The sequence below is a fragment of the Rhinopithecus roxellana genome, chromosome 9 (assembly GCF_007565055.1).
Source record: "Rhinopithecus roxellana isolate Shanxi Qingling chromosome 9, ASM756505v1, whole genome shotgun sequence".
In the NCBI taxonomy this organism is placed as follows: Eukaryota; Metazoa; Chordata; class Mammalia; order Primates; family Cercopithecidae; genus Rhinopithecus; species Rhinopithecus roxellana.
Genome location: NC_044557.1, coordinates 44,641,490 through 44,665,339, shown reverse-complemented (window position 1 = coordinate 44,665,339; position 23,850 = coordinate 44,641,490). Strand labels below are relative to the sequence as shown.

At 41.6% G+C, this 23,850-nt stretch overlaps 2 long non-coding RNA genes across 2 annotated transcripts; one reads left to right on the top strand and one right to left on the bottom strand.

Moving 5' to 3' along the window:
* Positions 1–1,029: 1,029 nt before the first annotated feature.
* Positions 1,030–20,419, bottom strand: LOC115899584. Its single transcript, XR_004059233.1, has 3 exons — positions 20,351–20,419; positions 2,313–2,520; positions 1,030–1,151 (listed from the first exon to the last, which is right to left on the bottom strand). It is a non-coding gene; the product is annotated as an uncharacterized LOC115899584 (long non-coding RNA).
* Positions 2,634–17,919, top strand: LOC115899583. Its single transcript, XR_004059232.1, has 3 exons — positions 2,634–2,708; positions 13,238–13,312; positions 17,673–17,919. It is a non-coding gene; the product is annotated as an uncharacterized LOC115899583 (long non-coding RNA).
* Positions 20,420–23,850: the final 3,431 nt, after the last annotated feature.

Genomic DNA, 23,850 nt, shown 5'->3' with positions numbered 1-23,850 from the left:
CACACACATATAAACATAAGCACAAGTAAAATGGAGAAAATTTGAGTAAGATTTGTATCAACGTCAATATGCTAGTCTTGATGTTGTATGACAGTTTTACAAGATGTTATCATTGAGGGAAATTGACAAAGGATACATAGAATTTCTCTGTATTACATTTTACAACCACATGTGAATCTAAAATTATCTCAAAATAAAAAGTTTAATTAATAATAAATAAAATAATACAATAAAATAACCTTTTGACCAAAAAAAAAAAAAAAAAAAAACCACTGAGCAGAAGAAAATAAAAGAAAAAAGGGATTATAGTATGCAGAAGACACAAAGCCTAACCTAGCTAATACTTACTTTTTTTTTTTTTTTGAGATGGAGTCTCACTCGCATCATGCAGGCTGGAGTGCAGTGGCATGATCTTGGCTCACTGCAACCTCCACCTCCCAGGTTCAAGCAATTCTCCTTCCTCAGCCTCCCAAGTAAGTGGGATTACAGGCGTGCACTACCACGCCTGGCTAATTTTTGTATATTTAGTAGAGACGGGGTTTGATCATGTTGGCCAGGCTGGTCTTGAACTCCTGACCTTGCTGGTCTTGAACTCCTGACCTTAGGTGATCCACCTGCCTCGGCCTCCCAAAGTGCTAGGATTACAGGTGTGAGCCACTACACTCGCCCCTAAAAATTTAACTCAAGCCAATAGAAGCATATTAATCACACTCATTTTTCACTAAATTTGAATAAAAATATCAAATCAGGCAACAAGAAAATGAGATTTTAAAAACAATTTCTGAATGAATAAAACAAATTAAAAGAATATAGAGCTAATATTAAATTAAAACAATAAAAACTGGTGAATATTAAATTACTGACAGTATTACAAATAAAAAAACTATATAGGAGACAATATATGTGGTAGATAAACATAATCCAATATAAGAAGAATTGATGTATCTGAATTGAAAAACTACAAAATAGAAGATATATTCAAAGATGTAATACAAGAGAATTATCTGAATTTTAAGATATCACTGAAACTGCAGATAAAAAGTGAACCATGTTCCAGGAACATTCCAATTCAATTAATATCAAAGTTTACCCTATGTACAGTATTGAACTTGAAGAAAATCTTCAGGCATCTGCCAGGCAAAATAAATTACCTAGAAGGAAGAAAATCAAGTTGGTTTCAGACTTGCTGCAACATCATTCACTGCCAAAAAATAATAAAGCACTGAAATAAGGTTTACTCACTATAAAAATATGGCTCTGTGTACATCTTACTCCAGACAAGCATAGGCAATAGAAACAATAAAGCAGAAGACTGAAGCTGTAAATTTGTGTCATGGCAATATAACAAAGAACGGAATGAGAGAAAAATTTAATGAGCTCATTTTCTGAAACTGCAGGTAGTATGAAATTAACAATGAAATATCAGTAGTTTAGGGGATACAATACAGATATTATCAATCAGCAATTACTTTTGTGTTCAGAATTTCACCGCAACCCTCCACAGCCCTATAAATATGTCTCACTTTATGGACAGAAGTTCAATGCTCAGTGAGGTTAACTTGCTCTGAATCATACAGGTAGGCCCATAATTTGAACTCCGTTCTACCTAACTCAAGACCAATTTTTACTTAACAAATCATGTAATCTTATGTCTAGATGGTGAAATTATACATGGTTTCAATGTTCTTCTTTTGGCCTATTTTCTTCTAAAGTTTCAACAATAACATATGCTGCTTTTGCTATTTTTTTTTAAAAGTAGGAATCTTAAAAGATTCACACAAAGGTTATTTTTCATAGGAGCAATATATGATCTCTAATCTTTGGAATTTTAACTTTCATAATGCCAGGATAGTGGTTGAAACTGATTGGTTATTTTTCTCACCTTTTTACTCTTTTTTTGTGGGGATGGGGCAAGGGAGAAGTAGGTTAAATACAAAATAAATTCAGAAATAATAACAACAAGTTCAGAAATTAAACTGGCTGCGTTTTACTAGTCTAGACTGACACAGTCTGTTTTCTGGAAATCTGTCTAAGCCTTCTGTCTTTTTTTTTTTTTAAACTGTTTGAGTAACAGTTGAACACACATACACACACTGCCACTGCTTCCACTTGGCACAGTGAGGCTGTATGGATTGAGGCAATGGAGAGATCCAGGGCTCACCCTGATCCAGGGTAAATGCCACAGGGGCAGGCAAAAGTCTTCCCACATAGAATACACCCATCATGAGCCTGGTCAGAAATAAGCATCCTCTGGAAGGAGACAAGATGCAGACGTGCGATGACAGACTCAAATGGGCACGTTCAAATCTCACCAGAAAAACAGCCTCTGTCTGTCAAGTTCCTTGAACTTTGAGTTACTGGCTGAGGTGCCAAGCAAAGGGCTCCGCCAAGTCCTGAGCAGAACTCCTTTCCTCTCCAAAGAGCCAGTAAGGAATCAACGACGAAGAATCTGCCAATTTTCTGTCACTTGGAGAGTTTCCAAGCTTAGGATCCTGTTCAAGGAACCAAAGTCCAAGAGGCCTGTGTAAGAAGAGCAAACAGAACTCTCTTAACTCTTACAAAATATCACTAAAATATGTCGGAAATGCTGTGAGGAAATTACATACTTTTAATTGCCAGGTCAGCAAAAGTGGGTGGTTAGTAGAGAAAAGTGATCTTGTGAGCTGGCAAGCTGTTTTTCCATTCCTCCTTCCGTGTATTTGTGTGGGGTAAGTCATTTTAAACAATTTCCTCTGACTTGGAAGTTTGGAAACATAATGGAATTCAAAACACAGTGTTTTATTTTTTTCTTGGTGGTTGTTGTTCCTCAGAAGTCAGTGAGGGAGGAGAGAGTGGGAGGTGGAGAGATTTAATGTCCCAAACAGATTTAAAAACTGAAGTTTAAGAAAATTTCCCTCCCACATAAATAGGATTTTTCATGGTATAGGGCTGTTTGTGGTTCTCTCTCAATGCTCCAGGTTTTAAAGGGGTGCTCTTTAAGTAACCTCTCTGATCATGTAAATAATGAGACAACTGCAAGAAATCATCTTTGAAGAAGTGATGATTTTACCAGAACAGAAGCTCAAATAATTTCATTGCAATATTTTGAAAGATTGAAAGAAATAGGCTTTATTTACTTTCTTAGACTAAAAAAAATCAATTTTGAAAACAAGAAAAAATAACTGAATGCTTAATAACCAGCCAACCAAGAGCCCTTTGTAACTTCAGTCATGGTGAATGGATTAAATGAACTCTCACCTCATTTGTAAGCAGAACTTAAATTTCTTCCCTCACCTGTTGTGGAGGGAAGGAGAGAGTGGCTGGTGAAATGAACGTCCCTGGATTTAGTTTTCCTAAATCAATGGTCCTTGAGATCTTTCCTTAACTTTCAAGCTATCCCGGACATTCTCTTTTCTACGGCTGTGGTAAGTTACAACTCGTGTGTGTGTGTGTGTCTGTGTGTGTGCATGCACGCGTGCGTGTAGAAAGAGGAACTTCTCTGAAAGAAACAACATGGTTTGCAGAGATAAGCTCCATCTAATACAAATACAGAGAAAGATGGTGCTGCTGCTAAAACAAACCCTTTAAGCATCTCAGGGTGAATCACAGAGAGCACATTTCCAATGTCCCACCGGAGAGTTTTGCTTCTTAGAGCTATGGCTTCTCATCCATGTTTCTTTGAATCAATGGTCTTTGCATCATTTGGATCGCTTTCTCAGAACAAAGGGACAAGTTATACCAGGGGGCAGTCAAGTCTCTACTTTTATTTGTGAGACCCAAATACATGCTGATCTCCTGTGGTCTCATCTCTATGTTTAAGGAGTACCAGTCCAGCTGCCAAATAGGAATTAAAGAGGATTCGAATCTATACTTCTCTCTCCCTCAGGGGTTCTAATCAAGAGCCATCAAAGCCTCTACCTCCTTTTCTGCCAATTCTCCCCTTACCCTAGGTCTCCAGCAATCCCCAAGAGCCTCTAACTTGTAAAATCCAAAATTCCCTCTTCCAATACAGTCCACACGGCTTCTCTCTGCTTAGCCCCCTGGCCTACCTTCTCTCCCCTTTTAGTGATATAGATCATCATTGCCACCCTAAGCCATTAGCCCCATTCACTCACTTCCTTTCCATCAACCTTTCCATTTCTCTGGTCTACCCTCTTCCAGTCTCCCAATTCTGCCTAATAAACTGCCCAGGAATTCAGCTGGCAAGGACTCTCATTTAGTAGTTGGAGACCGAGTTGCAGAAGAAAATGTATGCATGAGGCAAGGGCTTGGGATAAAGGAAGCTGGACAACTTCACCTATAAACAACTCCACCCACCACACTTGCAAGACAGAAAAACAGCTTGTAAACATAGCTGATAACTGTATTTTCCCCCAGCTTCTAGAGCACGTATCAGGGTTTCTTTAGCCCTAGAGCCTGCTGCAAATCTGCATTTTATTTCCCTTTTCTAAGGGAGCATTTGCTAGAAAGGAGTTTCTAAGCACCAAGCCTAGACAAGGAGCAAGGAAGTAGCAAGGGTCTGTGGCAGCTCATATCTTATTCCCTGTCTCTTCTCCCTTCTATGTTTTGACTCCAAGAATTACAGCTTTTTCCTGTGTGCAATCCATAGACCTCACATCTAGCCTATCATGGTCAGAATATTGGCAGGTGAAGAAGGGTTGAGGGTGACATGAAAATGAGAAGTGTCCCACAGAGCCATTGTGGGTTGCACTACTAGCTATCAGCTCATTATTCTTTCTCTCTGGAGTCACGCCTTGGAAAGTGCGTATCAAGACTACTCTAGAATCAGAGCTACCACCAGACAAGGTGGGACTGAATATTATAGCCTCCTTTCCTGAAATCTGTTGTACTGCCCAACAAAAACGTCCATCCCCACCAAAGCACCCTGACTACTCTTTTTAATTGCACCCAGGAATGTTAAAAAAAAAAAAAAAAAAAAAAAAAAAAAAAGAGGAAGGCTCTTGGTGTGAACTCTCTCTCTCAAACTGAAGCTTGGATTACTTCACAAACTAGAGCTTGCAAAGTCATGCATGCTGTACTAAATTCATTGAATTTCTTCTTACCACAGAATATCAACCTATCATTGACTTCAGGCTGGTTTTGTGTACACTAGTCCATTGCTTAGAATTTTATGAAAAGGTTGCTGTATCTCCTTCTAACTTACTATACACATGTATACACGTTTTCCTTCTACACCACCTCTTCCATGTTGCCTACATAATTCCTGCACTCATCCCTCATGTTCTTACCAGCCAGGCCTCAGCTAACTTCTTCCTGAGTCCACCTTTTCTTTCTCTTGGCATTTTACATTTTATGTTTTCAGTTATTTAATAGTTTTAACAATTATGTTACACAGAACCCCAAATTATCCACAAACACCATAGGTACCTCATTTTGAAAAGGATATTTTTGATAAAGATGACTGGCTAAGAAATAAAGCAAGAAAAGCAACACCCAAAATGTGTACCCCAAGCTCATTTTGGAGGTATTTAGTGGACAGTCTCTCTTGAATCCTAAGCAGGCTGGTCATTCTTGGCCCAGAATTCTCAAATAATGATTTGCATCTGAAATTTCCCATAAGGCTTTGCAATGTTCCATTCATACCTATGACAGTCCAGAACAATACTAATCCAGAAGCGTTTTTAGGTAATTGAGAGTCCACCTTTTCAATCTTGACTTTTCTATCTTCTCCTAGCCTTTATCCCTGCCATTGACCATCATTGACAACAATGATTTAGTGCTTACTATGTAATTTAAGACTTTACCCTATGAGGTATGTATTACCATGATCCCTTTTTTAAAATTGTGGTAAAATACACATAACATAAAACTTACTATGTTAACCATTTTTAAAGTGCACAATTCAGTGGCACTTAGTGTGTTCACAATATTGCACAGCTGGGTGTGGTGACTCACACCTATAATCCCAGCACTTTGGGGAGCTGAGAAGGGAGGATCACTTGAGCCCAGGAGTTTGAGACCAGCCTGGGCAACATAGGGAGATCTCCATCTCTACAAAAAATAAAAAATTAGCGGGGTGTGATGGTGTGTGCCTATGGTCCCAACTACTACGGTGGCTGAGGCGAGAGGATTGCTTGCCCCTGGAGGTCAAGGCTGCAGTAAGCTGTAATCATGCCACTACTCCAGACTGGGCAACAGAGCAAGATTCTGTCTTCAAAAACAAAAACACACACACATACACGATATTGTGCAAGCATCACCACTATCTAGCTCCAGAACATTTTTATCACCCCCCCAAAAAAAAACCCTATACCCACTGATACCTACTGCCCTCCCATCAGCCACTGGCAATCACTAACTGGCTTTCTATCTCTACCAATTTTCCTATTTCTTATAAATTCAATTATATAATGTGATTAAATATCGTATGATTTTTGTGTCTGGCTTCTTTCATGCAGCACAATGCTTTTGAGGTTCATCCATGTTGTAACAATGTATCAGTATTGCATTCCTTTTATGGCTGAATAATACTCCAGTGTAGGATATACTGCATTTTCTTTATCCATTCACAAGTTGATAGACATTTGGGTTGCTTCCACCTTTTAACTATTATAAATAGTGCTGCTTTAAACTTCACATACAAGTTTTCATTTGAACACCTGTTTGCAATTCTTTTGGATATACCCACAAAAGTGATATTACTGGATCATATTTTAATTCTATATTCAGCTTTTTTTTTTTTTTTTTTTTTTTTTTGAGACAGAGTCTCACTCTGTCACCCAGGCTGGAGTGCAGTGGCGCAATCTCGGCTCACTACAACCTCTGCCTACTGGGTTCAAGTGATTCTCCTGCCTCAGCTTGCCTCAGCTTCCTGAGTAGCTGGGATTACAGGCACATGCCACCCACCTGGCTAATTTTTGTATTTTTAGTAGAGATAGGGTTTCACCATGTTGGTCAGGCTGGTCTCGAACTCCTGACCTCAGGTGATCCACCTGCCTCGGCCTCCCAAAGAGCTGGGATTACAGGCGTGAGCCACCGCACCCAGCTTATATATTTAACTTTTGAGGAACTGCCAAACCTTTCCACAGAGGTTGCATCATCTTACATTCTCACCAGCAATGTATGAGGGTGCCAATTTCTTCACATTCTTGCCAATGCTAGTTATTTTCTCCCCTTTTTTTATAGCTGTCCTAGTGGGTGTGAAGTGGTAGCTCATTGTTCTGTGGTTTGTAGTTCCCTGGTGGCTAATGATAAATGTTTGTGCATCTTTCCATGTGCTTTTTGGCCATTTGTATATCTTCTTTGGAGGAATATCTATACAAGTTCTTTGCCATTTTTTAAGAGGTAGGGTGTTGCTCTGTTGCCCAGGCTGGAGTGCAGTGGTGTGATCATAGCTCACTGCAGCCTCGACCTCTTGGACTTAAGCCATCCTCCCACCTCAGCCACCCCAGAGTAGCAGGCACATGGCAGTCCCTCAAAAGTTAAGTACAGAGGCTGGGTGTGATGCCTTACGCCTGTAATCCTAACACTTTGGGAGGCCAAGGTGGGCGGATCACCTGAGGTCAGGAGTTCAAGACCAGCCTGGCTAACATGGTGAAACTCCATCTCTACTAACAATACAAAAATTAGTTGGGCATGGTGGCATGTGCCTGTAATCCCAACTACTCAGGAGGCTGAGGCAAGCTGAGGCAGGAGAATCACTTGAACCCAGTAGGCGGAGGTTGCAGTGAGCCAAGATTACACCACTGCACTCCAGCGTGGGTGACAGAGTAAGACTCTGTCTAAAAAAGAAAAAAAAAAAAAAAAGCTAAATATAGATTTAAAATATAATCCAGTAAACCTGGGATTACAGGTGCATACCACTGCACTCAGCTAATTTTTTAATTTTTGGGAGACATGGGGTCTTACCATATTGCCCAGGCTGGTCTCGAACTCTTGGCCTCCAACAATCTGCTCACCTTGACCTTCCAAAGTGCTGGGATTACAGGCATAAGCCATCGTACCCAGTCCCTTTGCCAATTTTAAAAATTGAATTGTTTGGTTTTCTATAAACAAAATCTAATTTTTCAAGAAAAAAATAAAAGTGCAGAGAGTTCAGGTCACACAGCAAGCAGACAGCAAGCTGAGATTTGAACCCAGGTAGTCTGGTTCTGTTGCTGTTAGCTTCTGCACTAGAACTCCTCGTTGTACAAATCCCTCCTGCCTGAAAATGACTAAAAAGAGGTCTACATTGGTGTCCATTCATCTCAAAATGTCCATCTGTGAGGACTGCTTCTCAGTTTTTTAAAAATCACCATTATGCCGGTAATCCCAGCACTTTGGGAGGTCCAGGTGGGTGGATCACGAGGTGAAGAGATCGAGACCATCCTGGCCAACATGGTGAAACCCATCTCCACTAAAAATACAAAATTTAGTGGTGGCACGTGCCTGTAGTCCCAGCTACTCAGGAGGCTGAGACAGGAGAATCACTTGAACCTGGGAGGCAGATGTTGCAGTGAGCCGAGATCACGTCACTGCACTCCAGCCTGGTGACAGAGTAAGATTCCATCTCAAAAAAAAAAAAAAAAAAAAAAAAAAAAAAATCACCATTACAAATTACAAATTATTCTTTTGGGTTGGGCCAGGCATCTCCCTGATGGAAGGGAGGAAAGTGAGATTTACCAAGTCCTTATCACTGCTCTAGGGATTTTCACAGATGCTACAATTTTTCATTTCACTCCTATAGCAACCTGTTATTATTACTGTTAGACTGGAGATGAAATGAAGACAGAAAAGTTAACTTTCATGTCCAACCTTGAAAGGCGGCAATCTGAACCAACACCCCTAGCTATATGATGTGTAGATGCTCTATTCAAAATGCAGATGCTGCTGAAAATCCTATACTATTTTACTTCTGAGTGCATTGACCAAGACCACACATAATCAACCACTTGATCTGGAGTCAGACTCCTGGTTTCAGGTTTAAGTTTCTCATTAGTGATGTGATCTAGGCAAAATTTTTTAACTTCTAAGATTTAGTGTTCCCATTTATAAAACATTCATATGAATACTACCTGAGGCATCCATGTAAAGACCCTAACAGAGCCTAAATTTAAGAGATGAAGATGGCAATGATGACCACAAGGAGTAATGACGGTTCCTAGCGGTACCCTTTGCTTGCCCTATGTTACTGCTAAAACCTGTACCTCCTCTGTGCAGGGCACAAAAACATGCAGCTCAGTTCACTTGGAGAAATAACACCAGTAGTTTCCAAAGAGTGGTAGCATTCTTTGAAAATAAAGATCAAAACAGGCAATCTAGTGTCTATGGTTGAAAAAACCAGTCTCTGACCTCATTGCTAAACATGAGTAAAACGAGAAATCAGGCCCTGATTCAAGTCAGCACACTTTATAAGAAAATGAAGTGAAAGGCTGCAGGTTGGGAGATTAAGCTGAACTATCTTCTACAGAAGAGTTCCCAGCTCTTCATCCCAAGTACCCCTCCTGGAGAATGGCCGAGCTGACACAGTCTGTGGACTTGCTGGCTTGTTTGTTTGCTTTTTTGTTTGTTTGATCATCACACATTTTACACTTCCAAACCAGGGTTTCCTGTACGGCACTGATTTTCAGGTATACTGGTGTGCACAGGAGAAAAGAAAAAAAAAAAAAAGGAGGCCAGGAGTGGTGGCTCATGGTTGTATACCCAGCATTTTGGAAGGCTGAGGCAGAGGATTGCTTGAGCCCAGGAGTTTGAGACCAGCCTGGATAACATAAGGAGACCCCATATCTACAAAAAATAAAAATAAAAAAATTAGCCTGGCATGGTAGCGCGTGCCTGTAGTCCTGGTTACTCAGGGGGCTGAGGTGAGAGAATTTCGAGTTTGGGAGGTTGAGGCTGCAGTGAGCCATGACTGCACCACTACACTCCAGTGTGGGCGACAAGAGTGAGACCCTGTCTCAAAAAAAAAAAAAAAAATGAAAACAAAACAAAGAAAAGAAAAAAGGGGGGCTGCAATTGTCAATCTGGCATCCAGAGAGCTGAGTTCATGAGACTGCTTCAGCCTTGCTGGGTTTCCATTTCCCTTATCTATAAAATGAGTGATCCAATAGATTCCTCACAGAGCTAATGATTTATGATTCTTATTGGTTAAGGACTACTTTGTGGCTTTCTAGAAATATAAATCATCAACATACTACATTGTATTTTGATGGCTCTTGAAAGTAGGCAGTGAGGGGTGGACATGAGTCAAGCCAGGGCAGAAGAAGTTTGGCATTTGTAGGTGAAGATGAATGTACTCAAAATCCTGCCCTAATTTTGGAAGGAAATGCTGCAAAATGGTAATTTATTTACTTATAATAGACAGCCAGATTGTCTAGCTATAATAGACAGCCAGATTAGCCTAGTTTGGGAATGTGTTAGCTGTTTAGGTTGTGGCTATGGTTGCTGAGGGAAAAAAAAAGGTCTAAAATGCTTTGGGGGAATCTAATTTGAAAGAAACAAATGGATTACATTTTCCTAATTTAGCAGGCAGTTAACTGTGACTCATCCTCCTCTCTCTGCTCATGTGATCGGGATAGTAAATACGATATTGACAAGAAAATCTAGCCCTCACGTCAGCAGATGCCAGCCCTCCTCAGACTGAAACTGCAGTGAAAATGTGCTTGTTTCCTGTTTTCTTTGCATAACCAAATTGCAGGGACTGTGCCAGTGTCTATTATTGTGTCCTACGTGAAAAGGGGCTGATTGCTAATTTCTAACTTATGAACTGCAAATATTATGGAGAACACTCATGCCTTCTATTTCCTGCTTTTACACAGGCCAGAGTCAAAATGAATAGAGATAAGTAATAGGTGCTTATCCTCCTCCAATTCCTGAGACAAGCTGCTCACGCTCTTGAAAATCTCATCTTTCAAGGTTCCTTATAGCAGCAAGAATACTGAGGAAAATAAGCACAAGTGCATAGCCCAGCTCTGCCTCTTACTATCTGTATGACTTTCGGGAATTTACTGACCCTCTTGTTGTCTAGTTTCCTCATATAAAATGAAGAGAAAAATATATTTATTTCATCCAATTGTTGAAACCAAATGGTAATATTTTTAAGACATTTGTAAGCATTGTTATCTGTTGGGTAAACAGTCAAGAGATGGTAACCGGCATCACAGCTAACATTCACTGGGGTGAGTTGTAACAGGGACAGCAATACAGACATGTGCCCACCAACATAAGGAACAGAAATAAAAAGACAGATACTCACATAGTGAAAAACCACCCCACTCCAGGCAAGGTGACAGGCAGAGTCTTTTGTTGACTCAAAGGGAAAATGTGGAGTCATTTACTGTGTTTTGAACAAAGGGACTCCTTGAGATGTTGATGTTGCTGCGTTTGATCAATGAGTTGTAATGTTACACAGGCAGCAGGAATACATCTGTCTTGTGTTTGGTCTAATATTGAAGCACACCAGGGAGCACCCTCATAGCATGCTGGTGTGGTAGTTAAGCTCTTTGCATTATTTGTCTAATGAGAAAAGGAATGGGTTGTGAAGTTGCAATTTCCAAAAAGCACAAATAGTAAAACTGGAGAAGCCTCTCCTCTCTTCCCTTTCCCTTCCTCTCATCTTCATCTCAGTAAACCAAAAATATTTTTCCTGATAGCCTGTTATAAAGCTTGACTTCTGGATACTAATGATTTATGTTTGATCTCAAGAGTTTGAAAACTTCAAGAATCTTCTGATATAACTGTGATCTGAGAGACCAAAATAGATGCCCCTTTCTCAGCTAAGATGGACCCTAGTTAAGGGAATGAAAGTTACCTATGAGCCAAGGGTTCAGGCCTGGCTGGCATGGTAACTTCCTAAATTCCTACAGCTACAAGAAAAAATTTATACCCTTGCTAAACTTCCTAACAATAGGAGCTATCAGGCAAAGTGTCAGAGACTTCCTAACTCTGATTTACAACCCAGGTCACTGTAACTCTGATTGGATAGAGGACCAGTCTTACAAACATTCTTTCTTGATAAGCAACTGCAAACCTCAAGCCAGTTTCAGCCAGCTTAATAGAGACTGCACACAAACTGTCTGTGTCCTATAGTTCACCTTTTGCTGTAAAGATCCAAATTCCACCTCATTTTAATGCTGAAACCCCACCTCAGAGTGAATGTGGGATGTATATTACATGTATGTTTACCCATTGCACATGTGCTCAACTTCCTTCATAAATATGTACAGCTTTATCCCCAAACCTGCTCAATGTGTAGGATTCTATTGCATGATGCTGGACCTGGGAGGCATAAAACCCAACCTGCCCTTTCCCTCTTTGAAGAGAGAGCACCTTCGGTCCATGCTGAAGACCATCTCTTCCTGGTTTGCAGACTGATACCGCCAATAAAGCTCTCCTTTCTACTATTTAGCAATTCTAGGGATCTTTTGGAAGACAAAATGCAAATCCACTGGAAGAGGTAACACCCAAATCATAGTGTGAAAGGAACTTAAAGAAAATCTAATGCAATGCTTTTATTTTTCCAACTTCAATAATAAACCCAAAAGGGCTGAGTAATTTGATTACAGCTACACAATGAGAGGGTGCCAGAGATGGAAGAAGATTCTAATTTTTCTGGCTCCCAGTCACATATTATTTCTTCTGCCCATTCAGAACCATCAACAGCTATGAATATCCTTGGGGAAGAAGAGCAAGATTAGCCATAACACTAGTTTTCAGACTTGGCATGGACCAGAGATACTGTTCTCTTACTAGATACACATATTGTTCCTACGAGACTTTATTTCAAGAGTATTCTGTGATTTAAGATACATGGTTTCATGGCATTCTTGTACAGCCATGAAGATGCCCTGGTCATCAGTCTTTGCGGAAGAAAATAGAATGTGTTGCGACAAAAGGTGGAGAAAAAAATCCAGGCTTCTCAGCTCTGGAGAGGGCAAGCTTAAAAGTTACCATGATGAGAGAGGCCTGCACAGTGAAAGCAGTGTAAGACCCTTGGAAGTTTGGGAGCAGAGGAGAAGCTAAGAGGGAGGGGAATAAGAGACCAAAAGGCCACAAAGATGTTTTTGGCCTCATTTACATTGTAAATTTGAGTGTATTTCAGTCTGGATTCTTAATAGTTTGCAACAGAAATGCACCCTGACTATTTTACATAAAAGGTAAGTGATTGTAAGTATGTCAGGATCTCAGAGAATCAGCTGTAGGCTTGGAACCCGCAGGCATTAGGGGCAATGTGAGAGGCAGCCCTCAGGACCCACAGCAGGAATGGGCAGCATTTCTACCCATCTCTAACATCTTTGTGTCATCTACTCATGATTCACAGTCCCAGAGGGGAGCACCGACTGGCCAAACAAGGTTGCACACTCACTTCCTGGCGGGGCAGCTTCCCTAGTCAGAGGTAAGCATTACCCTCTGCCAAGACAACATTTGGGGGCAAAAGCAATTTTCCAAAAGGAAATAGGTGCCGTGGGCTGTGGAGTCTGGATATGGGACAGATGAAAAGCAAAAAGCAGCTGGTAGGGACTCTGTCCCTGAGTCTAAGTGAGATTTAAAGCATAGAATATATGTAGAAAATTGATATGGTGACCCCACCAGAGGAGTGTCCTCGGAGAGCTCATTAGGAGGAGAGAAAGATCCAGGCTCAATGAGATCTACCAGGGAACAAACGCACCTCTTAGTCAGTGGACAGGAGAAAGATTCTGGATACAGAATGGCATTTGTCATATGGCGTTGAGCCCTGGCCTGATCCCCATGCACTGGTAGTTGAATCTCATGGACAGTAGAGGGACTGTAAATAAAAAGTGAAAGAGCTTTTTTACATTTTAAAGAACATTGAGACAGCTGTAGACATCAGGGCACCAGGGCACACAAAGCACTGCTGAGGTTAAGACAGGTGTGAGTTTCTCCTCTTGTGCCACAGACCACTGTATGATACACCTCCCTCTGGCAGAGGGGCCGACAGAGCACAAACAGCTCCCAGAAAGAGGAGATGTGTGGGAGCCCACGTGATCCACCCTCAGGCACCAAGACCCTGCTTATGAAGGGAGAAACACAAGCCACTGATTTCTAAGTATTATCATCAGTGTGACCTCATTAGAATCCTCAGTCTGATGAGGAAAAATTCAATCCATTCTCTAAAGCAAACCCTGAAGAGAGGTGAAAAGGGCAGACTAGCTGGAATATTCAGGACTCCCCCTTCTTACTCTATGAGTAATCCTGGGCAAGTTACAGAATGCCTTTGAGGTTCAATTTCCTTGATTGTTAAACGGAAATCCTAATTCCATGGGTGATTGTGAAAAGTAAATGAGATGAGAGGTCAAACCCAGCCTAAGCATGTGGTAGTAGTACTCAATACATGGAAGATACACACCTGAATAATAGTCACCATAAAATGCTCATGATTCATTGGATGCTTCCTCTGCACAGACACAGTGTTGTTCTAGCTCTGCAATCAGACATCCTGTGTTCAAATCCTGTACCTTCTCCTTAGTCGCTAGCTCTCTGAGTTCTCAGGGTCCACTTCTCTGGTATTACTCTCCTCATGCGATTGTTGAGAAGATTAGCTGAGATAAAGGATGTAAAACACAGAACAATACCTGTCACGTGCTAGGCTCTTAAGAAATGTGAGCTCTTATTGTTGCTATTATTATCCTCAGTACACTCCTCCCAGTATTTGCCCAATTGGGTTAAAGTAACAAGGAGTGACTGAAGATGCTGACATCAGGGAGGAGTGGGAGGGAAGGGGGAGACAAAAGGAGCTGGGGGACAGGGATAAGAGAAGAACTTTCCATGTTGATATTTGATCATGGAGGATGGGCTCCCAAGTCACAGTCATGCACCTGTTTTGGTTCTAGCACTTCCTACCTAGAAGAGCTCTGTTAATGTGATTTTTTGCTAAATATGACTGATCTTAGGAGGAAAATACTCACTTAGTACTCTCTAGGTGTGAGGATTGCTCAATGAATATTATACTAGATATTCAGGCAGGACTTAAGGAAGGAGAGCCTGATTTTCGGTGATTCCAGTGCAATGATCAGTTAATGGATTAGAAGTATATAGTGCTCAAGGAAAGTTATTTATATACTCGAGATACCCCCAAAGTGCCTGGCACTGAGCAAAAATCTTGAGAGAGAGATGTGAGGAAGAAAAACCCAAAATATCAAAGAGCAAAGAAGCTTACAAATTGTTAAGATTACCAAACCTGACCACTTGCATATTTTCAGGCTCTTAGGTAATGAGTTAAGGAGGCATTTCAAATTAGACAAGTAAAAGAAGATGAGAAAAAAGTTCCAGACAAAAGTTCCAGACAAAGGTAAAATTACTAAACATATAACAAATTCAAAATGGAGAACACACAAAAAAACATGTCATTTAGGAATACTTGGGTGTCTTGTCTTGAACATCTTTGAGATCAGTGAAACAGAGAGATTCAAGGAGACAGCAGGGCTCAAAATCAACACATCTCTATGAGCAGACTGATATTCAAAGAGGAATGGAGCAGAAGTCTTTGTTAATCATAATAAAGAATTTGCTGTATTCAAATGAAATAACAGCAAAGTGGAAGTATGCCAGGGCAATACCAGTTTTCCAAGCAGGAATAAAGAGAACACTAGGAAATTACAGAGCCTTCATCTCAATGTCTGTAATTTGCAAAATAATGGAAACAATAGCAGGGTAAGTTTGCCAAATGCATTTACAAACGAGTATCATTCCCTTTAATCAAGCTAGTGATAACCAACAAGGCTGGAGAGAGGATTGAGGGTCTATGAATCTTTTTTACTTGATGGGACTACGACACAATTAATAATTACATGTGACTTATTTCAATGTAATGTCCAGATAATTTTACATAGAAGTTACCTCTAATGTGCCTATTATGGAAGAAAGTAAAATAAAAAGTAAAGAAAGAAACAAAGTACTATGTGCCGTCTCCATTATATGGGATGTGCTAGTATATATTCCTTTTTGCTTAAAATCCAACAGTGGCATAGCACTAAAAGGGAATTTAAGAGATCAGATAAATCATGCTCCTAGGATTGGATCAAAACCACTTAAGACATATGTATTCCACAGGGCAGGCTGTTCACTGTAGTCGCTCAGAGCCTATTAGCATGTTTAGCTACTCTTCCATAGAATATTCTTCCTTATTGAAACTTGGCTGCATTTTAAGCCCATTTCCCATTGTCTAGTCTTTGGTGAAGACATTAAACAGCCAGCCAGCATTCTCCTAATACTGGAAAACCTGCATTCAGTCCCTGCTGACAGAGTCCATAGATTAAAGGATTTTACTATACTCCTTTTGCATGGATTTTATACTAATTTATTTAATTTGAATACTTACCCCATGAGCACAAGGTGCCCTGAGCTTTGAGGAATTAGACGATCTGGTTCAAAGTATGTCAGAACTGGGTTTAATGGTGCGAGAATGGGCAGGACTTCTAGACCTCTGGGCTGCTGATAGACATCTCTGCTAATTTATGATTTCTCAAATTGTTTTCCATGCCCAGTTAGTTCCACTTTGCAAGTTTCATTCCTTCCATGTCCATAGCAGATGTAAAACATCAGTGCCTGCCCTTCATTGTTTCTCTCCTTTCTTGATCCTTCACTTTGACAAATGGCTTTCTTCATACTTGAGCAATTGAGGTCATTGGATTTAAAATTCCTAAGTTTTCCTTTCACACACACACACAAACCTTTTTCATCTATTTCCTTTCTTACAATTTCAGATGGAGATGTGCTGTTCTTGTTGTTGTAGATCAATGTCTCTAACCCTGGTCCAGAACGCATCCCTCTCCATCTCTTTACCCCTTCACTTTTCCTTTCCACAGTCTGCTTCTTCTTGATGGACAAACATGTTCAACACTCTAACTTCTAAAACCATCCCCCCAAACCCAGTGTCCCCTTCTAGCTACTGACCTTTCTCTCCGCATGGCTTCAAAGACAATTTTCTTAATGGAACAACCTCTACTCATAACTCAGCTTCTTCACTTCCAACCCTGTAACTGGCCTCTCTTTCCTGAAAATGCAGGTAAAGTTACCCTGGTAAAGATTTGCTGCAATTTCCTAACTGCCAAATCCTTATATAGCCTCTTTTTAGTCACTCTGTAGCAACTGATACTTCAGACGACTTTCTCTTTGAAACTCTCAGAAAAGGGAATGCTTACACACTGTTGGTGGGAGTATAAGTTAGTCCAACCATTGTGGAAAGCAGTGTGGCAATTCCTCAAACAGCTAAAAACAGAACTGCCATTCGACCCAGCAATCCCATTATTGTGTATCTACCCATTGGTTATATACCCATTCTACCATAAAGACACATGCACACAAGTGTTCACTGCAGCTCTATCCACTATAGCAAAAACATGGACTCAACCTAAATGCCCATCAATGACAGATTGGATAAAGAAAATGTAATACATATATGCCATGGAATACTATGCAACCATAAAAAAGAATAAGATCATGTCTTTTGTGGGAACATGGATGGAGCTGGAGGCCATCATTTTTAGCAAGTTAACACAGGAACAGAAAACCAGATACTGTATGTTCTCACTTATAAGGGAGAGTTAAATGATGAGAACTCATGGACACAAAGAGGAAACACTGGGGCATACTTGAGGGATGGAGGGCAGAAGGAGGAAGAGGATCAGACAAAAATAACTATTGGGTACTAAATCTAGTACCTGAGCGACAAAATTGAAAGACTTTCTCCGGGGCCTGGAAGCTGGGCAGGGGGTGAATAACTCCTCCCTTCTCAGGCCCAGTCTCAAGGCTCAAGACCACTTGCGCCAGCAGCGTGTGTCAGCAAGATAGCAGAAGCAGGAAGAGAGCTGGCTGGAAGACACATACCCGCTGAAGACCGAGAGAGAAGCCATCTGGGTACTGCGTAGCAGTTACATCAGACTGAGACACTTCCTGTTTACAGGAGACTATAAAGCCCCTGCCCTGTCCTCATTTGGTGCTGATGCCATTTTAGGCCTCAGCCCGTCTACACCCAGGCGCTCATTAAAACAGTGTGTTGCTCCATGCCATCTTGTGTTGTCTCTTGGAGCGCTCTCAGGGTTCGAACCCATACAAAAGCCTTGCATCATACTATCTCCCTTTCGCCCTCATGAGACGCTGCGCAACACCAAAGGTACCCTCTTTTCATAGTCCCTTTGAAATCACGTATGGCTGAACTTTTGTCTTGGGGCCTCCACCCTTACCAGACTCTGAGCCACTCGGGGAATTATCTCCCCTCCTTAATCCAGACACAGTCTTTCATTCTTGAAGCAGGAAATGAGGCCATGCCCCTCCCTGTCAACATCTCCTTGTCCTCTCAACATAACTGTCTTGCAGGCACAGATGTGTTTATCTGCCAACTCGACCCTCACAAAAACCTACAACCAAAGTGGACAGGCCCCTACACTGTGATACTCAGCACGCCAACTGCAGTGAGAGTCCAAGGACTCCCTCACTGGACCCATCGCACCAGGATCAAGCTCACCCCCAAGGCTACGCCTTCCTCCAAAACATTAACAGCAGGCAACACCCTCAGAGTCCCTGTATATAATAACCTAAACAACAACAACAACAAAAGATCCTGAAAGGTAGGAGGAAGCCAAAGATGGCAACAGGACAAATGGCCTCCACAACAGATCATGGAATATTACAGTTCTGCCACTTGGGCTGAGGATGGCTCACGGGGTTATCTCACTCCCTTATATATGCTAAATAGAATAATGAGACTACAGGTGGTTCTAGAGATAATCACTAACCAAACCACCTCAGCCCTGGAAATGCTCGCACAACAACAAAACTAAATGAGCACAGCAATTTATCAAAACAGGCTAGCACTAGACTACTTATTAGCAGAAGGTGGGGTCGGTGGTAAATTCAGTATCTCCAATTGTTGTCTTAACATAGACGATAACAGAAAAGCAGTACTAGAAATCCCTTCAAACATCAGAAAAGTAGCCCACATACCAGCCTAAACCTGGAAGGGATGGGACCCAATAAACCTTCTAGGAGGGTGGTTCTCTAACTTAGGAGGATTTAAAACACTGGAAGGAACAGTAATCTTCATCATTGGGTTCCTCCTATTTCTTCCCCGTGTTATCTCACTAATAATAAAAGCTATTAAAAGTCTTGTTGAAACTACGGTTAACCGCCAGACAATCCAGACGATGCTCCTGCTGCAATGACACTATGAATACCAACCCATCTCTCAAGAATACCTCCCAAATTAAATTTTTCTCTGTTTCCAAGGTGCCCCCCACCCCCTATATCACGATTGAAGCAGTCATTGAGAAAGTCGTCCCTTTTCCCTTTTTCCATAACCAAATAGACTTTCCCCAGGGCCTGGAAGCTCAGCAGGGGGTGAATAACTCCTCTCTCCTCAGGCTCAGTCCCAAGGCACAAGGCCACTGACGCCAGTAGCATGCGTCAGCAAGATAGCACAAGCAGGAAGAGAGCCGGCTGGAAGACACATATCCCCTGAAGACCGAGAGAGAGGCCATCCGGGTACTGCGTAGCAGTTACATCAGACTGAGACACTTCCTGTTTACAGGAGACTATAAAACCCCTGCCCTGTCCTCATTTGGTGCTGATGCCATTTTAGGCCTCAGCTCGTCTGCACCCAGGCACTCATTAAAACAGTGAGTTGCTCCACCGCCTCGTGTTGTCTGTTGGCAAGCTCTCGGGGTTCGAATCGATACAAGGGCCTTGCAAAAATAATCTGTACAACAAACCCCTGTGACACAAGTTTACCAATATAACAAACCTGCACACGCACCCCTGAACCTAAAATAAACGTTAAAAAAAAAAAAAAACTCTCAATTTTGAAATCCTCCCATTTTCCTGGCTTATAGGTCTTTTCCATCTGTAATCACTTTAATGATCCTAAGGGACTATATTCTGTCTTGGCTTCTCCTGTCTTCTTTGCTTAGGAGATTTCCATCTCTCCCTTCATTCTGACACCTAAATTCCAGAAGATTTCATATTTACATTTCTGCTCTGCTTTCTTTGCCTGCTCAAGACATGTATACCCGACCTTTTTCTAAAACAGCTCCACTTAAATGCTCAACTACCTCCAACTTAAATGATCTGATCTACCTCTCTCTTCTTCTCACTGTCCCTCTGCTGTCTGTATTTTCTCTCAATTGATGGTATCTCATGTGTCGCCTCTCCACTTCATCCGCTTCATCCGCATGCCATGGCCCTCCTTGTCTCATGTCTGGATTACTGTGATAGATTTCTGACTGCTCTCTCTGCCTCTCTGATCCTGGTCTTCCCTTCATCAGTCATCAATGTCCTGCTGGAATGCTTGCTAAAACCAAAATTGAATCATGAGTCTCTCCTCCCAGCCCTTTGGCATCTGCGTTAAGTCCTAATAAGGGTACAAAAAGCCCCTCACAATCTTACCATTGCTGCCTTCTCCACTTTCTCAGGCACTCACCTCCATCATCCTCCTCTCACCCTCCAGCAACATCGTTCTAAACATGCCATTCAGTTTCATCACTATGTGACTTTGTGCCCCAACTCCACTGCCTGAAATGACTTTCAAAGCCCAGAGTAGGTGTCACCTCTTCCACAAAGACTTCCCAGTGAGGGGTTGGGGACGATGGATAATCACTCCCTTCTCTTTCCTGCCTGTGAATCATTCGTATACTTAGACTCTTGGCTTATCCCTCTGTACTGTTAATATTTGTTGATGTATCTGTCTCTCTCTTGGACTCTGAACTCCTTGGGGGTAGAGTGCAGGCATTTATCTTTGTATTCCCTTACACTGTGCCTGTAATATGGCAAATGAATTGAGTTAAATTTAACTAAAGACAAGAAATATTCTGCATAGTGCCCAAGGCTGTGGAGGCCTGTTGGTTAACTTACCTGCCTTCTGCACAGGATATGAGCAATTTAAGGTATGGAACTGTTTTTTTTTTTCTCCAGCACCTATCACAGTGCCTTGTACATAAGAAGCACCCAAGTAAATACTTTGGCCAAATAAATGTGTCTTGTCTTAGGGTAACAGACTGCCCCCACCCTGTGGCTGTTTTAAAAGTCTGTGGTTTGGTCACTACATAAGAACATGCAAATGAATAATTTCATATCAGCAAAAAAAACATGGCCAGGCGCAGTGGCTCACGCCTGTAATCTCAGCACTTCGGGAGGCTGAGGCAGGCGGATCACCTGAGGTTGGCAGTTTGAGGCCAGCCTGACCAACTTGGAGAAACTCTGTCTCTACTAAAAATACAAAATTAGCTGGCCGTGGTGGCGCATGCCTGTAATCCCAGCTACTCAGGATGCTGAGGCAGGAGAATAACTTGAACCCGGGGAGGCGGAGTTTGCGGTGAGCTGAGATCACGCCATTGCACTCCAGCCTGGGCAACAGGAGCGAAACTCCGTCTCAAAAAACAAACAAACAAACAAACAAATATATGGGGAGTCCTTCTCTGGAACTCTAGCGGTGAGTGACCAAATCTACACGGATGCTGTTGCATCTTCTCCCCCACAAGTTGTGAGCCCCAGCTGATTCAGCAAGGAACAAACAAGGGTAGGATATGTGTGGGTGGGGCACCGAGGTCCTGAGGAGTTCTCCTCTGGGTCTCTGAACTGGAAGATCAGGTAAGCTCTAATCAAGGGTGGCAGAGAGAGCAAAGAGTAATGCAGGCATTCGAAAGAAAGAGAAAGAACATGGCGGGCGGGGAGAGAGAAAAAGAAGGAGAGGGTAAAGGAGAAGGAGGAAGAGAGAGAAACAGAGAGACAGAGAAGAGATGGGGGACAGAGAAAGAGAGAAAAAATTAGAGAGGGAGAAAGAGAGCCTCTCTGGGGTCAGATTCCAGGCTTTACTGAGATGTAGCTGTGCTTTCAGACTTCAGGTTTCACGAGCTACCCTGTGTCCCGCTGAAGAATTCCCTCCTACTTTGGCTTCTATTTATAGAGCAGAGTGGTTTTTTAAAAAGTAAAATTTGGTAATGACCATACTGGTCACCTTTCAGTCTCTCCAACCTGCCATGTCTCCTGGCTACAGAACCTTGGCTTGTGATGTCTCCTTCACCTAGAAGAGCGGCACCCACCAGCACTCCAGCGCCAACAGCTCTCTTATAACACACAGTGGTAACTTCATAATTACTGATATGATCCATTCATTGTCTGTCTGCTCAAAAACGTCTTCTTTGTAGTTACCCAGCAATGTCGCTCAAATGCTTAGCACAGTGCCAAACACACAGCACACACATAACGGTTTGTTGAAAGAAGAAAGAAATACAATATTAAAGTTGCTGATTATGTTGTGGTTTGAGACTGCTTTGGCTCATCTTATTATTTTAGTTCTCCCATCAGTTATTTGTTCTTCTGGGTTAATGAGCATCTCCTGCTCCAGGCATGTCATTATTCTCATCCGAGGCCGGGTCAAGCCCTCCTGGTGGTCTCTGTGGTGCTCAGAACACTGGGCACAAACAGGCTTCAGGATGTGAGGAGAAAGATGGGAAGGGGAGAGGCACCAAACCAAGCCCTTTGGAAAGAAAGAGAAGAGGAGGGGAGGGGAGTGAAGGGAAGGGAGGGGAGGGGAGGGGAGGGAGGAGGGAGGGAGGGAGGGATTGGGGAGGGAGAAAACTATTAAACACTATAATAAATTTACAATTACATAATTAAATAAGCACATGCTTCCCCAAGGAAATTCAAATCCCCTTTCCATTGGCATGCCAAAAAAGAGGTAATTTCCTTCTCTTCCTGCCTCACACAGAAATATAGTGTGACTTATTTTATTCATGGTCTCCTTGGAATTCTAGCCCAACAAAGCTTCTACTCCCGTCTCCTAGTCCACCAGCGGGTCCCTGGAAGAGCAGAGCCTCCTGCTTCTGTGAAGCCCTCATATTGCTCCATCTGAAAGTGAGAAAGAATCAGGAAGAGGGGAAAACGAGGTGTACTTTCCATGCCTTCCTTTAATTTGGCTCTGTGAATTGGCTCAGCATACCTAGCTGAGTTCCCATCTCCCTGTCCCTCACAAAACGAGATCTGTGACTTTTGGGGAATTTTTGCCAAAGTAGTAAAAATTCTTACATTACTAAATCTCTTTTCATCTCAGTACAAAAAGATAATACGTCCAAAGAAAACACTAAAATACCCGAGTGCCTCCCACTGGGATCAAAGAATTTTCCATTTCCCCAGAAAGATCTTTAAATTTTCTCCCGTTAGTCTTCCAGCTCTTTACTCCCAGGAAGAACCCCTTTCTCTCCTTACCCTGAACCGAAACCCTTCAGCTTTATTAGTTTACTACCTCTCTGCTTCAGAAAGTTTTCCTTTGATTAGCTTTACACAATTGTGATGATGATGATGATGATGAGGAGGATGATGATGATGTAATCCACTCTACTGTCTAGGTCATCAGTGCTCATTTAATTGGTTTGCAGTTTACTACTTGATATTTATTTATAATATTAATATTCCTAATTGTGTTCATGTGCTAGTTTCTTTATTCAGTGCCTAAAGTCCTTAAGGAAAAGAATATTTAATTCAATTTTATTCAAAAAGTATTTCTTCCACTGTATGAGTCCCTGGCACATGGGTAAGTGCCTACTGAGTACAGAAAATATAGTAACTGCTGAGGAAAACATTTTTAAAATAGATGTGACACCATCTCTGCCTTGGATATGTTTATAGCTCTTTAGGAAACAAATCAAAAACATATATATGTTTTATATAGATTCACATATATTCATAAATTCATATATATACATATGTTCATATATATGATTTTATATATTCATACATATTCATATATATACATATATTCATATAAATGTGTTTAAGTCCATTTTCTGTTGCTATAACAGAATACCACAGATTTGGTAATTTATAAAGAAAAGAGATTTATTTGGTTCATGATTCTGGAGGCTGGGAAGTCCAAGGGCATGGTGCTGGCATCTGCTTGGCCATCTGGTGAGGGCCCTGTTGCTG